Raw genomic sequence first — 3,981 nt, forward strand, 5'->3', positions numbered from 1 at the left:
AAACTAGGAGACAAATGATTGTGAGCTGGATCCTTGCTCCATGAGATCGCATGGCCTGGAGGCCTAATTCCCATGCGATCGCGTGGCCTACTTTTTCTGGCCACATTCCTATAAAAGGCAGTCTGGTGCTCGAGCTCAATATAATTTTCAATCTCTCTCTCTCACAGATATATATATATATATATATTATAATTTTAATTTAAGATTAATAATAATAATGGTATGTTAGCGAATGTTGTAAGTGTGTAAGTCGAAATTCTGTCCGTGTAACGCTACGCTATTATTAGTCATTGTAAGTTATGTTCAACCTTTTTAAATTAATGTCTCGTAGCTAAGTTATTATTATGCTTATTTAAATTGAAGTAATCGTGATGTTGGGCTAAATATTAAAGACGGGGTAATTGGACTTTGTACCATAATTGGGGTTTGGACAAAAGACCGACACTTGTGGAAATTGGACTATGGGCTATTAATGAGCTTTATATTTGTTTAATTGAATGATAGTTATTTAATTTAATATAAAGATTTACAATTGGACGTACCTATAAATAACCACATACACTCGATCGGACACGATGGGCGGGATATTTATAAGTACTAATAATCGTTCATTTAACCGGACATGGGAATGGATTAATAATCAATGGACTTATTAAAACAGGGGTGAATTACATACAAGGAAAATTGGTGTAATTATAGTTTAAGTCCCCAATTAGTTGGAATATTTGACTTCGGATATAAGGATAATTTGACGAGGACACTCGCACTTTATATTTATGACTGATGGACTGTAATGGACAAAAACCAGATGGACATATCGAATAATCCAGGACAAAGGACAATTAACCCATGATAATAAACTAAAATCAACACGTCAAACATCATGATTACGGAAGTTTAAATAAGCATAATTCCTTTATTTCATATTTCATTGCACTTTTATTTACTGTCATTTTATTTAATTGCACTTTTAATTATCGTACTTTTTAATTATCGCAATTTTATTTATTGTCATTTTATTTATCACACTTTAATTTATCGCACTTTAATTATTGTCATTTACTTTACGCTTTAAATTAAGTTATATTTATTTTTAATATTTTACATTAGGTTTTAACTACGACTAAAGTTTTAAAATCGACCAACCGGTCATTAAACGGTAAAAATCCCCTTTTTAATAATAATACTACTTATATATATATATATATATATATATATATATATATATATATATATATATATATATATATATATATATATATATATATATATATATATATATTGCAAATATAGTTTTAAAAATATAGCGTTAAACTTGGCTTGCTCCCTGTGGAACGAACCGGACTTACTAAAAACTACACTACTGTACGATTATGTACACTGCCTATAAGTGTTGTAGCAAGGTTTAGGTATATCCATTCAATAAATAAATAAATAACTTTTGTAAAATTGTATCGTATTTAATAGTATTTCGCAATAAAAAATATAACTATTTCGTACTACACCTCGCGCACATCAAGTATTTTTAGCGCCGCTGCCGGGAATTAGCATAAATGCCGAAAGCGAAACGCTATATATATATATAAAAAAAAGATTTTTAATTTACTTTTATAAAAATACGTTTTAAATATAAAAATACAAAAATATAAAAAGAAAAACAAAATATATATATATTTTTTTTAAGAGTTTGTTTAAAATATATAAAATTATAAAGTATTTTTATTTCTATTTTAAGTTTTTAAATATAAGTTTTATTTAATTTATATAAATATTTTATATAAATATAAAAACAGAAAAAAAAATATAGAAAGTATTCGGGCCACCAACTGTAGCAGCCCAACTACCTGGTATGGTTTCTGGATCCATGCGACCGCATAGATTTATAACATACAACTCATGCGATCGCATGAGTTGAAAAGACAGCCCACATACCTGGTACGTACGATTAGGGTTAAAGTTTAATTATTATTATTATTATTAATTAATTAAGATTATGGTTAATTATTATATTATTTAGTTTAAAGTTTTAATTAATTTTGTATTTTAAGTTTTAACTAGTTTTATTAATATAAAAATTAATACTTTTATAAAATAAATAATATAAAAATAATATTTTTATAAAAATTGTATTTTTTACAACTTTAAGTTTTATTTTTATATTTTATATCTTTTTATTCGTAATTTGTATTTTTCGTTCGTAATTAGTTTTAAGATTAGTATTTTGCCGTAGTTATTTTTATTTCTAGATTTTTAGGCTTTGCCGTAAAATCCCTTAAGTGCTTTTTCTTTAGATTAAGACTTAGGCGCTTTAGAATTTTGCGACGCCGCTTTAAGATTTTAAGTACTTTTTAAGTTATTGCCGTTTTGGATATGGAATTCCTTTTAAGCTTTGATACCTTTAGATGTAAGTTTTTATATTTAGTTTTTAGACATTTAAGTTTCGACTCTGCATTTTATTATTTTTCGACGCTTATTTTTCGACCTTTTATTTTTCGACGTTTTTCGACGCGCTCTTTTTCTTTCTTATTTCTCGACGCTCTAGTTTTTAGGACATAGAATTTTCTATTTCTTCTCTAAAATTTCTTTAAACCTCGAAGAAAAATTATTTTAAGCGGTTAAATTGATAGACATCCAAAATTTTCTGGTTCGTAGTAATAGTTGGAGTTGTTAGTGGCGAGTTATGGGCTTCCGATTTAAAGGGACCTGGCTACCTGTTGTATCTATTGGCTATTTGAAACGTGTGCAAAATCAGAAAAGTCTATTAATTTGATAACTTATATAATTTTTATTTTTATAACTAATAGGATATTCTGTGAATGCACGGAGCAAAACGTTCACCACCTTTTATACGTTCACCACCTGTAACTCGATCAAGACATCTAGCCAATATTGTCGCCGTTGATTTTTCTTTAGAATCGTCATCTAGTCGACCAAGTACTCCAATTCAAATTTCCGATAATCCATTTTTTGAACCCGACCTCACAATTGAGAATCCGGAGGATATTCAGGGATAATTCAGAGATCCTGAACCACTAATCATTCCTCCTGAACCACAATTCACTCATCCAGAGATTGTCGAGGAAGAAACCATTAAATCAGAATCCTCTAGTTATTCAGATTCAACAAATTCAATCATGGAAAATTTAGAACCTCTAAGTATGGAAGACCGAATGAGAGCTAAACGCACTGGCCAAGGTCATGCAATTACTCAACCAGACATTAACAACAAAATAGGGTTTTTAGAGACGCAATCTGTGAGTAATAGATGTGGAAGATTATGGATGAAGGTTGTGTTGCCAATAAGAAGCTGATGAATGAAACCCTAGTTTTGCATTAGGTATGGAGAAAGAGAAAGATGGGGCGTGAAGTGAAGGTGAATACCAGATATATAATATGTTATTTTTTTAGCTGATGCGTATTAGCGGTTTCCAATATCAAGTCATGAATCATATGCTTACAAATATAACAAGATTAGAAGAGTGTTTATACCTCCTCAACAATGGTATCTAGAGCCGAAATCTATGGATTATGCTTCTTTTATGGTCTTTAAACCCACTATATTTGCATTCCATGCACATGCATTCAAAACTATCAAGTAATAATAAAAACCCCTCTCATTTTTCCTGCTGCAGCTGGCCGATTTTATTGAGGTAAAAAGAGGGAGTTTGAGTTTAATTAAAAGCTCATTATCTAGTGTAATCAAATCCTAACTAAACTTCAAGGTTTTAAAGGACAAATCCTACACATGGTAACTAATCAATGCCAATTTAGTGGTGCGCCGAAGGAAGATCCAAATGAACATCTTCAAACCTTTAATAGGATCTGTACTCTATTCAAAATCAGAGAAGTGGAGGATGAACAGATATATCTCATGTTATTTCCCTGGACTTTAAAGGGAGAAGCCAAAGATTAGTTAGAATCGTTACCTGAAGGGGCGATTGATACATGGGATGTTTTAGTTGAAAAATTTCTTAAACAATT

This window comes from Rutidosis leptorrhynchoides, chromosome 3 (genome assembly GCF_046630445.1).
Source record: "Rutidosis leptorrhynchoides isolate AG116_Rl617_1_P2 chromosome 3, CSIRO_AGI_Rlap_v1, whole genome shotgun sequence".
NCBI classification, from domain to species: Eukaryota; Viridiplantae; Streptophyta; class Magnoliopsida; order Asterales; family Asteraceae; genus Rutidosis; species Rutidosis leptorrhynchoides.